This window comes from Rhinoraja longicauda, chromosome 4, assembly GCF_053455715.1.
Source record: "Rhinoraja longicauda isolate Sanriku21f chromosome 4, sRhiLon1.1, whole genome shotgun sequence".
NCBI classification, from domain to species: Eukaryota; Metazoa; Chordata; class Chondrichthyes; order Rajiformes; family Arhynchobatidae; genus Rhinoraja; species Rhinoraja longicauda.
The window spans coordinates 64,832,763-64,854,076 of NC_135956.1; the positions used below are offsets into that span (position 1 = coordinate 64,832,763).

Sequence of the window (21,314 nt, forward strand, 5' to 3'; positions counted from 1 at the left end):
TTCTCCAATTAACTAACCAAAACCCTCTGCCCCCTTCTTTCCTTCCCTCTCCAACATTGAACTGATGGGCCAATTGCCTGTGTCCACACACTACCATTCAATCAATGAATTACATTTTGCTCTACTGACACCCCAATTATTTTAGGTTGAATCTCTATGATCTTTGATGCAGGACAAATCTTATATTTTTCTAATTATTCACAAAATGCTGGTGTAACTCAGCAGGTCAGGCAGCATCTCAGGAGAGAAGGAATGGGTGACCTTTCGGGTCGAGACCCTTCTTGAGTCTGAAGAAAGGTCTCGACCTGAAACGTCACCCATTCCTTCTCTCCTGAGATGCTGCCTGACCTGCTGAGTTACTCCAGCATTTTGTGAATAAATATCTTTGATTTGTACCAGCATCTGCAGTTATTTTCCTACACTACTTACATTTTTCTAATGTGAGGTTAGGTGCTCGAGGCAATCTTCCTCATCCATGTGAGGTAATTACAAACATGAGCCTGTCTCTTGAGTGTTTCTTTCAGTGTAATTGTATGAAATTCACAACCTTTGATGTCCTTTCACAATTCTGTGTTGCCTTGGTCATATGATTCAAGTGCATCCTATCTTCTACTATCACATTTATTGCTCTGACTGTTTCTAGATCGCTTCACAGTTTTCAGGAAATTTATTTGACAACGATAATATCTTGTATTTATTGCCCTCTTCCACTCAGTTTGTTCAAATGGAATAAACTTTATGGGCTTCAGGTCCATCACGTCAAAAGTGTTGCTATCTGTTCAATCTTCTGCTCCAACTTCATTGTCACAGCATAATTCTGCCTAACTAATTTAAATATACTAGACTTCCCTGCAATTTTTCCATTGTGTATTTTGAAAGCGTGGGTAATGTTGAGATTCATGACAGAGAAATAGATTTTTGTGTAAATTTAAGTCAGTGAGCTGCATGGGGCCATCTTTAATTGAGCAATTTAGAAATTATTAGTTTTCCAAGCTTGATGCACATATTGCTAGTTTTCAGTAGAATGCTGAAGTATTTACTGAAATGCTGAAGTAAATACTTGAAAGCTTCATCAGTATAAACAACATTCAATGTGCAGCATCATTTAGAGATGGAAGGCAGGTTCTGCAACTAAGAGACGGTATGTTGTAACAAGCTTAATACCCAATAATCTTATCGAGGCTGACTTGTTCCTTCACCAAGAAAAACGAAGCTAAAATAATAACAACAGACAGAAATGGTCAGTTCTGATTAAAAATTGCAGATACCTTGCACCTTCTTTGTATCAGAACGGGCTATTTCTGCTTGTCATTATTATTTTTGCTCAGCTTTTTTCTTGTATATTTTGCTAAACATGTCCCATTGCTTTATCATCAGCAACACAGTACACAGACAAAGAAGCTAAAAAATGAATCTAAATTCCTGTTAACTACCAATTACAGTCTCACCATATCAGAGATATTCACTTCGCTCCACCCATCTCCCACCCCATCCCTCTGTTCCCTAAAATTAACTTGATACATTTCATTTTCACAAGGTCTGAAGAAGGGTCCAGGACCTGAAACAATGACCGTTTCTCATTCATCAGTTGCTGAATGACCTATTTTTGAGTTTCAAAATGTTTTGTTTTTATTTCAGATTTCCAGCATCTGCATTATTTTTCCTTTCTTCTTCAACTCGGGCCTGTCACCCACAAGATCAGTCCTCTGGTGGTGGACCATTTAGCCATGATTAGCTGGATGCTGATTTACTGAGTGGACAAATACAAAGTAGGTGTGCTGCCTGCAGTGTTGCCAAAGCATCAAGTGTGTATTTTCATTGGCTATTATATTTAGCCGACATGGAAGTTACATTTTAGGGTTGAAATTCAAAGGCCAAGAGGATATCTGGCAATGGAAGTCAGCTTCAATTTTGCTGACTAAGTAGTTTGAACGTACAATGATCCCCACTCATCAACAACAGAACATGTGCTTTCATTCCTTCTCGGTTTCAGCCTAAGCTTAGAAGACTGAGAGAAAGAAGTGGTAACTCGATAATGCTCTTGCTTACTGAGAAACTTGCAAATTTGTAATTGTACATAAAGAAAGAGAGACTAGTATTCATGCAGCTTTAATTAAATTCGGAAATCTAGTTTGTCATTTCTGGTACAGCGCAATTTTACATTCCAAAATGCTGCATAGAATCAAATATTCATCAGTTCTATCATCTGTTTTATGAAAAAATACTTCAGGTTTAATTTTTGTTGTTGTTGCTTTTTGCCTGCGCTTCAACAAGCAGGTGCCTTTATCCTGGCTGTGGGTTAATCCAATTTTCCCCCTTCACTGCATGTAGTTTGGTAGACTCCAGAATGAGACAGTCACATCACTGAGCATGTCTGGTGCAGAGATGAGCTGCGATGCAGTTGGTGAAGTGGTGAATGTCCAGGCCTTGAGCAAGTTAGTGAAATGAGAGAGGGAGTAACGAGTACATCAGCATTGCAAATAAGTGGCAGCCAACGTTGATGTATGATTGGAAAACAGTAGTGATGTAGTCGCTATCTCCCACTGGATTACGCACCGGGTTAATGCATTATTGATGTGTAAGTGATTGTTAACAATTGTGTGGCAAATGATATTAAGAGCTCGCGTAAAAGCAGTGACATGGATCAGGCAGGAATATTTGTGCTCTGGGATTGTGAACATTGTAGTGCAATGGATGGTGAACTCGTTATGTTCCAGGTAATCCATTGCATTGCTGCAGTACAATAGTATGTCCGCTGTTAGGTGTGTCAGCTGCTGCCGATGACAACTAATTCTGAATGATTAGAATTGACTGTTTTAATTAGATAGTCATAATTGAATGAGATGCATAGCCACCGGCATTTCATAGCTCCTGGATGTAGTGAAAATGATGTTACTTGTATCATCCACATTTTTTTGTGAACCCATTTGATAAAGTACACTTTGTTCAGAAATTAGCTCTGAACATCATAGCAGAATTTCTTGACAGGATCTATTTCATTGTTTTAATTATTTTACATATAAATGGAGACTGTAATTGAAACAATGATTTCCAAAATGTTAGCATTGTAACTTCTACCAAGTTTAGCCATTAAGATATTGAGAACCAACTGAGGAAATTGTCCTTGAGATTGAATCCAGCACCATTAGAATACTAAACATAATAATACTGCAACAGCAATGAAGCAGTTTGTTGAATTACAAAACAATATCTAGTTTGTTCCCAAAATTTGCACAAAGATAACATCCTGTAATTATTTTTGAATGTCATGACTTGTGTTATATGTTAAGGATGTCCAGTCCAGACAGTGGTTAGATAACTGATGAAATTGTTATTTAAAAATGAAATAAATCTGATACACTTATAGTCAGTCAGTTAAATTTGAGTAAATCTTACTGGCATAATTTTGACTTTATTTTTCACTATAGGTATATATAGTGTATATATAGTACACGTACGTACGTACGTACACACACACACAAACTGTATATACCTGTCATTATAAATGTTAATTATCATTACAATTGACAATGACTTTTTATTTGATTGCCCAACAATTTATTCATTGGGTGGATGAAGGAAGGGGGAGGAAAAAATAATTCTAATACCTTTCTTGTTTGCGGTTGTGTAACTCCCCTCCTATGTTCGGTTTGTTTTACCGCAATTTTCTCCACTCAATTCTTGACAGGTTTGAATCTTGCTTGCCTGCTGGTAAACCTCCTGTCACTTTATATAGTGGCCATAACTGGCATGTAAATTAAGACTATCAATGTTCGCAAATTGTTTAGATTACTGAATGTCACAGAAAAAATATATATTTTGTTCAACTACTCCTTTCCCAAATGTTTCTGGCTCCAGAGATAATAGGGCAACATTCATCAGAATAAATTATCTTCTCTCGGAAGGTGTGAAGCTTAATAACTTCACAAAGTGATTTTTTTTCTGCCCGAATTTAATCAATATGTAAAAATGTTGTGTGAATGGTAAAACCAAAAAAGTCAAAAATTGCAGATATTAAGTTATGGGATTCTGTTAAATTCAATACTGAAAATTTACTGCATGGAACACAGCTAGCAAAATTATTTTCTACACCATTTTAAAAGTTCAGACTAAGTTTGTTCCTTTTGTAAGAAGGACTTGTACTTGAAGTATTTGTGTAATCTGTTGATTAAATTGTGAAATGGAATAAACATCACAGTGTAGAGCAACTTATGTTTCAGAATTTAAATGATGATAACAAAATTGTCGGAACTCCCTGGCATTACCTTGTTATATACTTTGCAATGAGATAGAATCAGTGACTTGACATGCACTACTTTTGCTTTAACAAAATTTGTTGCTATTTGTTTAGCTGACATAGCTGAGCTTCGTGTGGCATTGTAAGCAATTGTTATTGCAGAACATCAGCAGTGTGTCACTCAAAAATAATTGTCAGAAGGCAGTGAATCTGTGGAATTCTTTGCCACAGAAGGCTGTGGAGGCCAAGTCAATGGATATTTTTAAGGCAGAGATAGATAGATTCTTGATTAGTATGGATGTCAGGGGTTATGGGGAGAAGGCAGGAGAATTGGGTTAGGAGGGAGAGAAAGGTCAGCCATGGTTGAATGGCAGAATAGACTTGATGGGCCAAATGGCCTAATTCTGCTCCTATCACTTATGACCTTTTGACCATATGGCTTTTAGATAAGTGCCTGGATATGCAGGGAATGATGAATATGGATCACATGCAGGTGGGAGAGATCAATTTAACCTGGCAACCTGTTTGGCAGAGACATTGTTGGCCAAATGGCCTGTACCTGTGCTGTATTCTGTTCCAAGTGGATGATTTAAAATTGTAACCTATTTAATGTTTTTTTAAAAATGACATTTCAACAACTGCCTTAGTCCTATAAGCATTGTAACTTTTTTAGTTTATCTACTAAAAATTTAAAAGATGAACTGTGGTCCTTGCATTTTGCCTTCATGTTTGGGGTGTGAGAATTTATCAATGTGATTAGCTGATCTACGCACCTCATTTGCAGTGATTCCGATCCTCTGATCACCTGCAGATGGTTCCCTATTCCTCAGTTGCTCCACACGACATCCATGCCATTAGTTCTTTGAGATTCTAATTTTATTTATTTGTACTGAGATCTCGTCAAAGGATAACAATGACCAATTTTGTCTAATTAATTACATGCACTTGACCAATTTCTATTTCTCCCAAAGATGACCATATGATGATCATAATATCATTTTACTGGTACTTGTATGAACAGTCTTGTGGGATACCCAATTGGAAATGTTATTAAAAGTTTATAAGAAGGAATTATAAAGAACATTACTGTTTAGTAGACCATGTTTGATTTCTGTTGTTTCTTATCTATTTGTTTTCTACATGGGCATGCCTTTTCTATTTTTCTCTTTCAAAAATGTTGGGTTATAGTTATTTTAAATCACTTTTGAGGCTAATTTCATAGTGCAGTGGATTAGTGTGATGTCCTTTAAGAGTAAAGCAAATTTTAGACCAGGTAAATGTACTAGCAAGGAACTACTGAACATACAAGTTTCCCATAATAGACATGACCTACTTAATTAATTTTAAGTAATCGCAAAGTTGATACTGATACAGCAGTTAAGCGACATTGAGTTAATGGAGCTTTAATCTTATTCAACCTGCTATGTATTGGAGATAAAAATCTGACATAGTGGTATCGAATGACTGAAAATAGAAAATGTTCTATTTTCTCAGTGAAGATTCATAGAAATTTCAATGAGAGAAGGAAACCATTAATCAATTGTGTTCATGCTGGCCAAACTCCAATATTAAATTATTCCCACTTCCCAACTTGTGTGTAAACTTCGGGCTCTTCAAACAGTCATCAAATTACCAGTTCAATCTGGTGAAGGTTTTCTGAGGTGGTGGCTTAAAAAAAGAAAAGCTGGGTAAGAAATTCTTCAATTTTGGGAAAAGGAAAATGTGTCTGAAAACAAAAGGAAAATCACATTGCAAATGAGTAAATGCCTTATCAGTTAAAGAGGAAGAAATAAACCATTGCTCTTAAATAAAAGCTTGCTTCAATGTGAGTTGCTTGTGTTCTCTGCAATCTTGACCATGCAAAATTATTGTGTGCAAGTAAAACAAAAGTGTGTGTTGCGAATCATTTGCTCGCACTTTGATTACACAAAGGCTTCCATGGTATGCACATCATAGTTGGAGGAGCTGGAATTATTCTGTGGAAGTGTGTTTGACATTTATTTGCAAAATGCACAAAATGGCCTAATGAATCATTGCTTTCTGAAATGCCTATTGATATCAGAAATATAATTGTTTTGTAGAACATTTCTACTTGCACTATTTTTGCTTGTTTCTACTCAGTTTCGTTTATTAGTGTCACATGTTGCAAGGTACAGTGCCCTCCATAATGTTTGGGACAAAGATGCATCATTTATTTATTTGCCTCTGTACTCCACAATTTGAGATTTGTAATAGAACAAAATCACATGGTTAAAGTGCACATTGTCAGATTTTAAAGGCCATTTTTATACATTTTGGTTTCACCATGTAGAAATTACAGCAGTGTTTATACATAGTCCCCCCATTTCAGGGCACCATAATATTTGGGACACAGCAATGTCCTGTAAATGAAAGTAGTCATGTTTAGTATTTTGTTGCGTATACTTTGCATGCAATGACTGCTTGAAGACTGCGATTCATGGACATCACCAGTTGCTGGCTGTCTTCTCTGGTGATGCTCTGCCAGGCCTGTATTGTAGCCATCTTTAGCTTGTACTTGTTTTGGGGGGCTAGTCCCCTTCAGTTTTCTCATCAGCATACAAAGGGCATGCTCAATTGGGTTCAGATCAGGTGATTGACGTGGCCACTCAAGAATTGACCATTTTTTAGCTTTGAAAAATTCCTTTGGTGCTTCAGCAGTATGTTTGGGATCATTGTCTTGCTGTAGAATGAACTGCCTGCCAATGAATTTTGAGGCATTTGTTTGAACTTGAGCAGCAGGATTGTCTATACACTTCAGAATTCACTATGCTACTACCATCAGCAGTTGTATTATCAATGAAGATAAGTAAGCCAGTACCTTCAGCAGCCATACATGCCCAGGCCATAACACCCCTACCACTGTGTTTCACAGTGAGGTGGTATGCTTTGGATCTTGGACAGTTCCTTCTCTCCTCCATATTTTGCTCTTGCCATCACTCTGATATAAGTTAATCTTCGTCTCATCTGGTCACAAGACCTTTTCCAGAACTGTAGTTGGTCTTTTAAGTAGTTCTTGGCAAACTGTAACCTGGCCATCCTATTTTTGTGCTAATCAGTGGTTTGCATCTTGTAGTGTAGCCTCTGTATTTCTGTTCATGAAGTCTTCTGCAGACAGTGGTCATTGACAAATCCACACCTGACTCCTGAAGAGTGTTTCTGATCTGTCGGACAGGTGTTTGGGTATTTTTCTTTATTATAGAGATAATTCTTCAGTCATCAGCTGTGGTGGTCTTCCTTGGCCTGCCAGTCCCTTTGCGATTAGTAAGCTCACCAGTGCTCTCTTTCTTCTTAATGATGTTCCAAACAGTTGATTTTGGTAAGCCTAAGGTTTGGCTGATGTCTCTAACAGTTTTATTCTTGTTTCTCAGTCTCATAATGGGTTATTTGACTTTCATTGGCACAACTTTGGTCCTCATGTAGATAAACAGCAATGAAAGTTTCCAAAGGTGATGGAAAGACTGGAGGAAAGACTAGGTGCTGAGAGCTCTCTTACACCTGCATTAAGGAGGCAATTAAACACACCTGAGCAATTACGCCAGCCCGTGAAGCCATGTGTCACAAACATTATGGTGCCCTGAAATGGGGGGACTATGTATAAACACGGCTGTAATTTCTACATGGTGAAACCAAAATGTATAAAATTGCCGTTAATAAAATCTGACAATGTGCACTTTAAACACATGTGACCTTTTCTATTATAAGTCTCAAATTGTGGAGTACAGAAGCAAATAAATAAATGATGGGTCTTTGTCCCAAACATTATGGAGGGCACTGTACCATGAAAGGCTTTTGTTTACATGCTATCCAGTCAAAGAAAAGACTTTACATGAATACAATCAAGCTGTTCACAGTGTACAGATACAGGATAAAGGGTACAACATTTACATAGAAACATAGAAAGTAGGTGCAGGGCTAGACCATTTGGCCCTTTGAGCCAGTACCACCATTCAATATGATCATGGCTGATCAATTTAGTGTAAGATGTTATATTGAACTCTGATTAAAGATAATTCAAAGCTCTCCAATGAGGTAGATGGGAGGTCAGGACAGCACTGTAGCTGATGAGAGGACCATTCAGTTGCTTGATGATCGCTGAGAAGAAACTGTGCCTGAATCTGGAGGTATGTGTTTTCAAACTTCTGCACCTCTTGCCTGATGGGAGAGGGGAGAAGAGGGAGTGACTGTGGTGAGATTGGTCCTTGATTATGCTGGTGGCCTTGCCGAGGCAGCGTGAAGTATATATGGAGTCAGTGAAGGGTATGTTCGTTTGTCTAATGGTCTGGCCTATGTCCACAACTCTGCAATTTCTTGCGGTCTTGGATGGAGCTGTTCCCAAACCATGCTGTGATGCATCCTGATAAATTGCTTTCTGTGGTGCATCTGTCGAGGTTGGTGGTGGTTTTGGGGGACATGGTAAACTTCCTAAGCATTCTAAGGAAGTAGAGGCATTGGTGTGCTTTCCTGGCTATAGGTTCTATGTGGCTAGTCCAGGACAAATTGCTGGCACCCGCAGTCAGAATTGAAACTGAGTCTCTGGTCGTATAAGGTAGCAACTTCATAAGCTCGAGGAGCAGAATTAGGCCATTCGACCCATCAAGTCTACTCTGCCATTCAATTATGGCTGATTCATCTTTCCCTCTTAATCCCATTCTCCTACTTTCAACCCGTAACCCCTGACACCCTTACTAATCAAGAATCTGTCAACCTCTGCCTTAAAAACATCCACTGACTTGGCCTCCACAGTCGTCAGTGGCAGTGAATTCCACAGATTCACCACCCTCTGACTAAAGAAACCTACTAGTGAAGTCAAGCAAACCGGCCTATTGTATCCATTCTTCCGCCTCACTCCCTTCTTGAGCAGTGAGTAATATTTGCAATTTTACACTGATCACAACTAATGCCACTACAGTCTCCAAAGCCACCTCTTTCAGGATCCTGGGGTGCAATTCATCCAGTCTAGGTGACTTATTGACCTTCAGCTTCCCATGAACCTTCTTCTTAGTGATAGCCACTTCATCAACTTCCACCCCTTAGCTCTCTTGGATGTCCATCAAGTTGCTGGTGCCTTCCACTGTGAAGACGGACGCCGAAAACATATTGAATTCCTCTGCCATTTCTTTATTCCCCATTGTCACTTCTCCAGCATCATTTTCCAGTGGTCCAATGTCCACTCTTGCCTCTTTCTTACTCTTTATATATCTTTATGTTGTCCTCTTTTATATTATTGGCCAGCTTACTTTTGTATTTCATCTTTTCTCCCCTATTGCCTTTTTAGTTATCTTCTGTTGGTTTTTAAAAAAGGTTTCCCAATCCTCCCACTAATCTTTGCAATGTTATATGCCTTTTCTTTTAATTTTATGCTGTCTTTTACTTCCCTTGTTAGCCACGGTCTCCTCATTCTCCCATAAGAATCTTTCTTCCTGTTTGGAATGAAAAGATCTTGCATCTTCCAGATTAATCCCAGAAATTCCTACCATTGCTGTTCCACTGTCATTCCAGCAACTCATTCGTGCATCTTTAGTCACTTTTGCTCAACAGAAATATAGACATATCTGATTTCATCTTCTCCCTCTCAAATTGCAACTCTACTGCTGCACCACTATGATCACAATTTACCTGCACCGCAGTGCTAGCCATGGAGAGGAAACTTCATCTATTTTACCAAAGGAGCAGGCAACTAGAAGCAGTTGACCATACTGTAGATTTCTCCAAAATGTAAGGGTTCATAGTCAGCATTCATGCCCTTGCCATGATCTCACTGGGAATGTTCTGACAGGATTGCCCTGGAGAGTTTCCATGGTTCCCGTGTGTAAATAAAATGCTTCTTGTAGGTTCTTTGCTGTTCTGTCTTGAATCCTCTGATCCTGATCGTCTGGTCAGAGTTTTAATATAACACCATATTCGAAACCCAAAGGTGCTGCTCTGTGACCCATGTAATTGATGATTGCAAGCAGCATTATGGTGACTCACAATTCTATTTTAAAGCCATTAAAAGTGTAGAAAGCAATTATCTAGCCCTGTGAAGTGAATACAAAATGATTAAAGGAGCAAGGGAAAATCTACGGCAGCATCTCTTAAGGAGATCCTTATTGTGCGATGACTTCTTATGATTTGTTTACTTGAAGGGTGATGTAGAAGGCATTTGGCATATTTGCCTTCTAAGATTGGGCAGAGAGTATATATATTGGAATATTATGTTGTAACTTTACAAATGTATGTTTAATATGCAGTTCTGGTTGACACCCCATAGGAAGGAACTGATTGAATTGGAGAGAATGCAGAGGAGATTCACTAGGATGTTATTCACAAAATGCTGGAGTAACTCAGCAGGTCAGGCAGCATCTCGGGAGAGAAGGAATGGGTGACGTTTCGGGTCGAGACCCTTCTTCAGACTGAAACGTCACCCATTCCTTCTCTCCCGAGATGCTGCCTGACCTGCTGAGTTACTCCAGCATTTTGTGAATAAATCGATTCGTACCAGCATCTGCAGTTATTTTCTTATACTTCTTTCACTAGGATGTTGCCTGGATTAGAAGGCATTAATTTTTAGGGAAAGATTTAGCAGGTTATTGTTTTTTTCCCTGGAGTGGAGGAGGTTGAAGGCCTTGCCTAATATATGGCACCGATTTATAGGAAGCATGTTCACCCTGTGACTATGTGTGTTTCCTTTGGGTGTATAAGTTTCCCCCAACTTCTCAAATTCTGCAGGTTTTAACTGGCCTCTGAAAAAAAGGTCCCATGCAGATGAATGCTAGTTGTGGGAGTTGAGGGAAAGATGGGGAGAACAAAATGGACGAGGATAGAATTGGTGTAAAACTGGTTGCTTGATGGTCAGCATGGATTTGGTGGGCTTAAGGGCAAGTTTCTGTGCTGTCTTCCTTTGTGACTATGCCTCTGTCCACTGCAGGTCAAGAAATAGCATTTTGATTAGTTTTGAGAACCGTGAGCACCAGCAGCATTGTGTAAATGATGGAAGAAACACAACACTTCACAAACTACCCATCAGCTGCCACCTGTCTCATCAGTGGAAAACGTTTGCACTTTCACATTGGTTCATGAGCCACTTCAGAATGCACACAACCGGAGAGGAAACAAATCATCCTCCATTCCAAGGGTAGACACAAAAAGCTGGAGTAACTCAGCGGGACAGGCAGCATCTCTGGAGAGAAGGAATGGGTGACATTTCAGGGCGAGACCCTTCTCCAGACTGGTTAGGGATAAGGGAAATGAGAGATATAGATGATGATGTAGAGAGATAAAGAACAATGAATGAGTTTTTTGCATATCTTTCATTACGTGTTCTTTATCTCTCGACATCATCGTTTATATCTCTCGTTTCCCTTACTCCTAACCAGTCTGAAGAAGGGTCTCGACCCGAAACGTCATCCATTCCTTCTTTCCAGAGGTGCTGCCTGTCCCGTTGAGTCACTCGAGCATTTTGTGTCTATCTTCAGTTTAAACCAGCATCTGCAGTTCTTTCCATTCCAAGGGTCAGTTTAAGCGAATCCACCTCTCAAGTTTTGTTCCATGAACAGTGAAAATACGGGGCAATCCAAGCATAACCATGATATTGCACATTTATCCTGCAAAGTGGCTCAAAAGCCTGAAAGGTAATTTATCTAAAATATTAATACTACCTACCATTCTTCTTGGAAACTGAAAGGCTGCAGCATTTTCTGGGTCAAATTTGGCTCTAAAAGGAACTTCATCACAAACAAAATGATAGTCATTATTTTTAGTTTGATAATGACTTGTTATTTCAGTGCTAGATTTTGTTCAAATCCAGCAGTATACACATTAAACACTTCTGCTCTAATTACTTAATACGGATTGTTTCATTTTTACAGTTATAGTCCAAAATCAAAAAACTGATATTGAAAAGGTTTGGGATGAATCTCGCGAAGAGAAATCCTCAGTCCATTTAATTCTGAAGTCTGGTTGTTCCTCTTACTATAATTGAACTGCAAACATTTTGTGTCATGAAAGAGAAAACACATCTGCTGATCGACTAAATCTAATGATCAGTCCAATCACTTAATGAAAAGTAATTTATTTTAAAACGTGGTAAATGTGGAAAGCTAAACTTGGAGCACCATTGGGCATGGAATTTGCCTTGGGTTATTTGTTACAGCTGGAGTCAGGATGTTTAGGCGCTAGAAATCTCTGAAATAGGCAGGCAAATAGGCATAATAAAATTACAAAAAAGGCATGAAAAAGGCATTTATTGACATAAAAAGACATGTACTTCCACCACCAAAACATGGTTAAAAATGATAATATAAAGTTATACCAAATTAAATGACCAAAGTTGCCTGGTTGCACATAATTACTAGCATTTTTTTTCAAATTATCTGGTGTTAAACTAAGCCATTCTGTCAGACAGAATATGCTTCAGTTGTGAAAAACTTCTTTCTACCCCAGCTGAGGTCACTGGTGCCAGGGCCGTCTTAACGCATGGGCCTGATGGGCACTTGCCCGGGGCCCCACGAGCATAGGGGCCCCATGCTGATCTGTGTATGTTAAGTGACTTGCAATAAATAAATACTACTTTAAAAATGTAGGTTCAATAAGTGCTTTTTTCCGCAACATTTTCCGTCACTAAGTGCTTCTCACAGCGATCTGTAAGTGCTTTTCGCAACAATGTAACACCCTAAGTCCATCGCTAAGTGCTTTTCGGTAAGTGCTTTTCGCTGGCACTACAGGGGGGGGGCTGGTAGGGAAAGGGGAGTGGGGGAGAGTAACGGTAGGGGCCCCAGTACACTGCTTTGCCCGGGGGCCCATAATGCTGTAAAAACGTCCCTGACTGGTGCATGCCCGAAACAAGCTACAGACTCTATATTCATGTCGATATCTTGTGCATAACAACTACCTTTGAGAACTTTAGCTATGTTTTGTATTTCTTCAAGATCTTTGTTACCTAAAATCACTCCCTCACATTTTCCTTGTATGTCATTACCTACATCGCCAGGAACTTTACAAATATCGTCAGTTACTTTGTTGAAAACCTGCAAGTTATTCACTAATGTTTTGCCACATTTCTCAAGGGAAGTGATAGCTTGTGGGAAGTTTGCAAAATTGGAAGCAATAAACACAAGATCGCGGTGGAAGGACTTTTTCTGCATGATTTCACTGACGATCCTGACTGCAGCAGAATCTTCCTCTTCAAAACAGTTAACGATTTCTTTTATCTTTTCAAAATTTGCAGCATAGTAGAGTACAGCAGAGAGCCATGTACCCGCATGGAGCCAGCAGTAAATGTAGTGAAGAGACAAGCTTGCGTATTTCCCACCTTCAGTTTCTCTGCCGCTGACTTGTGTTTAGCTGTCTCTACATGCTGGGAGACAAAATATTTATTTTCATGATTCACTGCTTTCTCACATGCTTTGCAAAACAGCACACAGTTGTCTGTAGAGAATATATCACTCCCGTACATTCTCACCAAATCGTTCAATTTTTTACAAGGCGTTGACTTGACTTTAGGCATTTTGATGCTTGCAGGGGTAGATCCTACAGGAGCGGGGATGCAGACATCTACAATAAGGCCAAGTACAAGCTGAGAACAGGAATCAGCTGCCAAGGAAAGGTATTGTGAGAAGTTGAGGAGCAAGTTCTCAGCCAATGACCCTTCTTCTGTTTGGAAGGGCTTGCAAGAAATCACAAGCTGCAAGAGGAAACCCCCCGCTCCTTGGACAATCGTCAGCTGACCAACGACTTGAATGAGTTCTACTGTAGGTTCGATAAACAGAAACCCTGGTACCCCCCCCCCCCCCCTCCCCAACTAACACTTCACACCTACTCACAGCTTGACTCCAGTTTGAAAAGACCGGACCATTCCCCACCCACCCCTCTCCAAACACCACTTAACACCCACTTACAGCCTGAATGCAAAAGACTGGGGCCTCGTCCACTACCCACGAATGAATGACCGACTGTGGCGCCCCCGGTTTCGCCCAGGTGGTGGAAAATTTCTTGTAAGTTACGTTTACATGACAAAAAAAGGCTGATTTAGGCACTCGATCGTGAAAAAGGCATTATCTTGCTGAAATCATTAAAAAATGCATGAAAAGGCACTTATGGCAAAATCCTGGCTCTCGTTATTACCGATGCATATTCTTGCTCTTCATCGCAAATATGCGTTCACAAATTTTGCCAGGTGACAGGACCTGCCGCAATCATTTGAATTGTCAGGTCAATGAACAATTTGCTTCAGAAACATTTGTTTCTTGGTAATATAAAATGAAACCAATCCTCCAAAATAGTCAGATTTTTCTTCAGAGGTAAGCATAGATGGGGAAGAGAGGGAAAAATATATAGTGAGGGTCGGACAATTCAACTTCACAGTATAACAGCTTCTGCTACAGTGCTAGAAAATTGAGTTTGGCAATGAGCTTTTGAACCTGGATAATGAATATCCATTACATTTCTCCATGGACTTCCAATTTCTCATTACTTGCTCTTTTTTTAGATGCCTACTCAGCACGAGGAGATGGGATAATCACTAACTAATACCTTATCATTATGTAGGGACTCGTGAGAAATGCCCTCTCCCAGATCTGTGATTTAATCTTGCATGATACTAATATTTTTGCTATTCAGGACAGTGGATGAATTTCCAGGACACTATAACAGAGCTACAAAACAGAAGTCTATGCTAGGTTTGGAGCTACTGTGCAATCTTAAAAGTTGACCTTGATGACTCTGGAGGGAATTTGGGGGGGGGGGCATCAAATAGATAGAGCTTATGGTCGGCTTAATCATTTTCTGCAGTCTGAATTCTCACATTATTAAAATTGAACTGCAGCCCCAAGGAAATAGCAAAGGCATGACTAAATATATGAGCAACTGTCTTGTAGCACATCTGCACATTAGTCCAGTCACTCCCCTACACTTATTATAAAAATTATTCCAGGCTTCCATCATCCAAGTGAGTAACAAATACAACATTTATCATCAGTTTAGTTTATTGTTACATGTACCAAGGTACAGTGAAAAGCTTTGTTGCAAGCTAGCCAGTCAGCAGAAAGACAATACATGATTACAATCAATCCATTTACAGTGTATAGATACATGATAAGGGAATAACGTTTAATGCAAGGTAAAGCCAGCAGTCCGGTCAAGGATAGTCCGAGGGACATCAAAGAGGTCCAGCATTTAATGTCCAGCATTTAACTGAATAATCTGTATTGAGTAATCTGAAGGAAGCTCAGTGCTGAAAGGTCCCCTATTCATGTCCTCCAGAGATGCTGCCTGACCCGCTGAGTTACTCCAGCATTTTCTTTTTTTAACTTAATTGAATAACTTTGATGTGAAAACTGCTGGGTATTTAACAAGTGCCCAATAGCAGGCACTAATCAAACCAACCACATCTTCCCCAATCTATCTGCAGTACTTGTATCTGACTGCATTGGTCATTGGTAGGAATAATGTCTCATTTTCAAACCAAAACTACCTTCCATCTTGTTGCATGGCACTGTAAAGTGTTAAATGTAATACTCAGAACAGTATTGCCAATTTAAAGTTGGGCATTGTAAGACTCTGAGGACTTTCAGCAGCAACAGAAATATATAGCCTCATAAATTGTAACTACTTGACCCAAAACATCCTTTTCTCTCGTCACAATGTAGCCAGGAAATTAACCCTGTCTTCACGAGCCTAGAGGGGCAATTGGCAGAACAGGCCCTGGACACACCAAAACAACTGAAGTGCAAACGATAAAACGGCACCAAATCTCTTCATGTATGCTGAACAGCATGCAATAGATCAAGATGAATGATCTTCTAAGCAACTGATGTGATCAAAGTCCTGCAGACCTACCACATCCAATTGTTAATGGTAGTGGACAATTAAGTGGCCAACGGGAGGAGGATGCTCCAAGACGATCCTAAATCTCAGGTAGCATTTATTTTGAGAGGACTGGAATATACAAACAAGGATGTAATGCTGAGGCTTTACACGGCACTGGCCAGGCCGCCTTTGGGGTATTGTGAGCAGTTTTGGGCCCCAAATCTGAGGAACAATGTGCTGGCTTTGGAGAGGGTCCAGAGGAGGCTTACGAGAATAATCCCAGGAATGATTGGGTTAACGTATGATGAGCATTTGATGGCATAGGGCCTGTACTCACTGGAATTTAGGATGAGGGGTGACCTCATTGAAACGTATTGAATAGTGGAAGTCCTGGATAGAGTGGATGTGGAGAGGATATTTCCACTCATGGGAGAGTCTAGGTCCAGAGGCCATAGCCTTAGACTACAAGGATGTACCTTTAGAAAAATGAGAAGGAATTTCTTTAGTCCGTTGGTGGTGAATCTGTGCAATTCATTGCCACATTTCTGTGCTCCATTGAGTCATTGGTAGAGCTCAACAGCGAGTGGACAGCAACTCTGTTAAGTTGGGTAGACTTTGTCTACCTTTCCGCACCACTTCTTGGATAGAAACCCAAACCTATTTGATTATGTCCTATACTTATGGCAGTGTTACCACGTTTTGGCACTAATGTGCCCGCCACATCGTGACTGCATGGGAATGTCCCTGGCTCTGCTAAAGCTCCTCCAAAAGATTAGGGAAAGTCAACCTCTCCAAACTCAATGCTCCTTGAAATCCATCCCAGGTAGGCTGGGCAAGTTGCCTAACTTGTCATTTTACACATCCGTGGCTGCCTTCCTGGGTGTGCTGTTCTCCCGCAGTAGTCGTCCAAATCATCTGGAGCAGAAACATGACCTCTTATTCCAAGGAGCTGGCTTAATAGCTTTGCCAACCCATCCCCCTAACTTTCTCCGGGGGTGGCAGTTGTTTTTCCACATGTAACACGTGCCCCCTAATCTATAACTTTAATCTGGTACCGGTATCTATGCTAGTACTTTGTGGATGCCAGGCAGAAAGACTGACTTAAGGGGTGGTATTTCCTGTGATTATTCCAATGAAAAAGAGCAAAAGCACTGCATTGATCTAGTGCAAACAGGGCTTGGTTAACAAGAGCACCAGAAAAAATGTCTGAATAAACTCCCTTCCACGCTGTTCTCTTTGGAACTGAAAGGCTCCCTCCCTTTTTATGTGAGCACTGGGATTTTGTTTTTTGCAAGACCAAGGAAAGTGCTTATTATCTGCGTATCTGACGGGACAATATTTTAAATTGTGCAGCGCAGTTTTTGAGCTGCTGCCTCAAGTGTCAGAGGTCCGGTTTAATCCTGTCCTCTGGTGCTGTCTGTGTGAAGTATGCATGTTCTCCCTGTGATTGTCTTGGTTTCCACTCGTATCCCATAGACGTTCAGGTCTGTAGGTTAATTGGCCTCGGTAAATTGCCCCCTGAGTGTATGGAGTGTGTGGGAATACATAGAATCAATGTGAGTGGGTGACTGATGATCGGTTTGAGTTCAGTGAGCCAAAGGGCTGTTTCCATGCTGTATCTTTCAATCAATTTGTCTGCATTCAGAACATTAGTGTGTGTGTGGTCCCTTGTGTGACTGGGACGGCAGTGGTGAGTGTGCATGCAATCAGGCTGCATTTGTTTGTTGGAGTTTAAAAACACATTACATTTTAACCTTCACCAAACAACCGAGGACATAGATTTTTTTCTGCTACCCCACCCACATCCATGTTCACTTGTTGCTTGCTCTGATTTCTCTGGGTACCTACCTCTTGTCTGTGCCACTTTTGAGTTCCGGGTGCAATCCTGGCACTAGTGTTGCAAAATACTTCCCACCTTCTCGGGGGGTCATCTGTTCGTGTTGATTCTATGTATTTCCACATTTGCATCCACTCCTGACACTCAAGGGGCAAATGAGGGATCAGATGAACCTCCCTTGCTCTTAAGAATGACTTGAGGCAATGATAAGATTTAATGGTCAGATGCTCACATGGCACCAGTCAAAGTAATGCAGTAAGTGCAGTGTTGACATGCACACAACCACTCGTGCTACTGTTGTGACTGAAAAATGCACTCGCCCGAGTATCAGTGTCTGGATCATGTATCTTATTTCATGTATCTTGTGTTTTTATGACTTGGCAGAACAATTTCCCTCCTGAGATAAATAAAGGTCTATCGTATCGCATCATATCGCAGTGACACAAGAATAAGCAGGTACAGATTGCCTACTAGTGCTAGGTAGACACAAAATGCTGGAGTAACTTAGCGAAGGTATCACAAAATGCTGGAGTAACTCAGTGAGTCAGGCAGCATCTCTGGAGAGAAGGAATGGGTGACGTTTCGGGCTGAGACCCTTCTTCAGTCTTCTTCACAGTAAACTGGGGTAGATATCAAGACACATCAGTTTTCTTCACTGTAATTAGTTTCTCACTGTAGCTAAGTACTGTTAAACTGAAAGCGACACGAACACAAGCTTAGAGGAGACCTCTACGTGTGTGTGTGGGGGTGGTGTGAGGAGGGTGAGAGATGCATTACTTGCGCGAGATTGGCTTAAGGTGTCTGAAAATACCATTCTGCTATTTTCTGCAGCAGCCAAGCATCTCCGTCGCGGGCTCGATCTCCTCCTCCACCTCTTTACCATGTGATAGATGCGTTGCAACTTGTGTTCTCTGTTGTGGGGAAAAAAAGACAAAGTGCTGGAGTAATTCAGTGGGTCAGGCAGCAACTCTGTGAGCACATGGATAGATGAACATAAGACACAGGACCAGATTTAGACCATTCAGCCTATCGAGTCTACTCTGCCATGGCTGATCTATTTTCCCTCTCAAACCATTCTCCTGCCTACTCCCCGTAACCTTTGCTGCCGTTCCTAATCAAGAACATATCAATCTCCACTTTAAAAATACCCAATAACTTGGTTTACTCAGCTGTCATTCTCCTCAGAATGAATTCCACGGATTCACCACCTTCTGGCTAAATAAGTTCCTTCTTGTTTCCATTCTAAAGATTCATCATTTTATTCTGCGGCTGTGCCCTCTGATTCTAGATACTACTACACAACCTCTCCTGCGGGCCCGGCAACCCTCCCCCAACTGACGATTCTTGAAGCTGTTGCTGGCCAGGGAGTGTCCCCCTGGACCATGGGCGGGCGAGGGGGGACAGGCAATGGGAGAGGGAGCCACTCACCTCGGTCCCGTTCGGCCCGCGCTGCGTCCAGAGCGAGCCGTGGATCTGAAACCTCTCCTGCAGCAGTCAGTGGCGAGGGCCATCTTGTTCGACCCTCTGCTGCCATGCAGCACCACGGGAGGAAGGTCAGGCGCAGGGCATGCCGGGACGGGCGCAGGTCAATAGACAATGGGTGCAGGAGTAGGCCATTCGGCCCTTCGAGCCTCCCGGCGGGGGGGGGGAGCGCCTTTATTAAAGTTTCAGCTCGTCGGCTCAGCAGCCCCTCCTCCCCCATTGGCCGCCACTCCCGTCACTCTGGTGGGTCCCGCCCCCAGCAGCCATCGTGCTTCTCCCCCCCCCCCCCCCCCCCCCCCCCCCATCGAACATGGCTGACGGGCAGGGCAGGTGGAAAAGAGAGGGGCCGCCCCCTCCCCCCCATTGGCCACCACGCCTGCTCTTGAGCGGGTCCCATTATGACGTCGAACGCGCTGACACCAAATCTCCTGCGGGCCTCTCCTGGGGCAACCCTCCCCCAATTGACGATCCTGAAGGCGTGGCAACCCTCTCCAACTAACGAAGCCCGTTGTCGGATGGGGAGTGTCTACCGGGGCCGTAGGCAGGCGAGGGGGGACAGCGAAGGGTAGCGGGTGCCACTCACCTCGGCCCCGTGCCGCCAGTGCTGCAGGCAGAGCGAGCCGTGGACGCAAAGACTCTCCTGCTCTTGTGTGGCACCTTCCCCTCCCCCACAACCCCCCCTCCCCTCCCTTCACCACTCCAACTCCCCCCCCCCTCCCCCCCCCCAATGAAACTTGTTTTGAAGGGTCCCCAGGACAATACCCACTCAACCTGCAAATTAACCTTTTGGGAATCCTGCACCAGCACTCTCAAGTCCTTTTTTTAACCTCCAATTTCTGAATCCTCTCCCCATTTAGAGTCTACATCTTTATTCCTTCTACCAAAGTGCATGACCGTACACTATTCTGTACACTGGCCTGCCCTGACCCAAAACCTCAACTATCCATGTTTTCCAGAGATGCTCTCTGACCCATTGAGTTACTCCATAGCATGATTAAGCAACAACCTTTGTAGAAAGTGCAAGCCCTCTTCCAATAATGAGGCACCGTTTCAGCACTTGAAACATTTATCATGATTAATTCCACAGTTGTGGAGCTTAATTGGTCTCCAGTGTAAATCCCAATTTAGCTCCAACTTTCCAGCTTTCGATCAGGTTATGTTTACGGTGCCTCAACAGCTCATGAAGAACGATTCAAATATGAAAGCATTTTTCCCCCATTTTCCTTTCAAACTACTTTCCAAAATTCAATAAGTTAGTGGATTAAAAGAAGTTACCTTGGTGTCCGCTAAAAAAATCTTACTAAGTGTCTCCGCTGTTAACTACCTTATGTACGCTAACTTTGTGTCAACCATCGTGATTTTCACGAGTCATGACTTCAAGATCACATGCTTATCTGAACTTAGTTCCTCTTGACATTTATTATATGTTAATTCACAATATTTTCCCTTTTTGAGCATTATTTGATACCTTGATCTGTTGATTTCCCCGAAAACCCCTTGTGCCCAAAGAACCATTGCATTGACTGTCTCGTGTTTCAGCTGTCAAGTTGAGTTTATTGGCATATGCATAGACACGTTGACTTGGGAAACACAAGCAAACAAAAAAATTCCATAAATCTTTGCAAGACAGTTTTTAAAAAAATGATAAAAGTTGCTAGTGTAAAACACAATTAAAAAGAAAAACCATGGAAGTGCAACAACAAATTTTACCAAGTCACACAGAGACAGTCAACTGTTTTTAGATACTCATATTGCCTTTAAGCTTTGCCCTTTAGGTTTTTCACATTGATACAATGTACAATTAGGACCCCTCTGCTCTTTGGATCACATGCTTTTATTCATGATTGATGCAATGCAGAGCTCCATCTATATTACATCAAAGCCACCTTTATCTTCAGTCCTGCTGGTTGCCTCCTGAAAATATTCTGGAAGGTCAGCCAGGCAGTATGTGAC

At 41.4% G+C, this 21,314-nt stretch overlaps 1 protein-coding gene across 4 annotated transcripts in view; it reads left to right on the forward strand.

The window, feature by feature from the left end:
• Positions 1-2,362: 2,362 nt before the first annotated feature.
• oxr1a (oxidation resistance 1a) overlaps positions 2,363-21,314 on the forward strand; it is a 279,319-nt gene continuing 260,367 nt past the window's right edge. For 3 of the 4 annotated variants that reach the window (XM_078397884.1, XM_078397888.1, XM_078397889.1), the window contains exon 1: positions 2,363-2,578. The gene's annotated coding sequence lies outside the window, so the exon portion shown is untranslated. Of the gene's footprint in view, positions 2,579-15,882; positions 16,151-21,314 lie in introns of all 4 variants that reach the window. The other variant, XM_078397885.1, reaches the window with a different exon arrangement.